We start from the raw sequence: 329 nt of genomic DNA, 5'->3' as shown, positions 1-329 counted from the left end.
AGTCTGTGCAGTTTGTTTCATTGAGTTGAAACTTTTGAGAACTGAGAAGTATCATTATTTTCGTACTGTTGCATCTGTATTCATTTCAGAGATTGTTTTTTTTAATTGTGTGATGATGTTGAACCTGAAGCACTCAAGTGAAGCTGAGCAACATCAGTTTCGTCTCTCACACCCTAATTTTTTTGGGTGTGAGATGATAAAATACAGTGAATGGTTGATTTTGTTCACTTGATTTTTGTGATGTGTTTCAGAAAAATGCTCGCAAAGACAGAGACGGCGCACCCTGTATATTTTCTTTATTTTACAAAAGCACAAGGTTTTGTTGTTAT

This window comes from Xyrauchen texanus, chromosome 41, assembly GCF_025860055.1.
Source record: "Xyrauchen texanus isolate HMW12.3.18 chromosome 41, RBS_HiC_50CHRs, whole genome shotgun sequence".
Classification (NCBI taxonomy): domain Eukaryota; kingdom Metazoa; phylum Chordata; class Actinopteri; order Cypriniformes; family Catostomidae; genus Xyrauchen; species Xyrauchen texanus.
Note: the sequence above shows the minus strand (reverse complement) of the source record.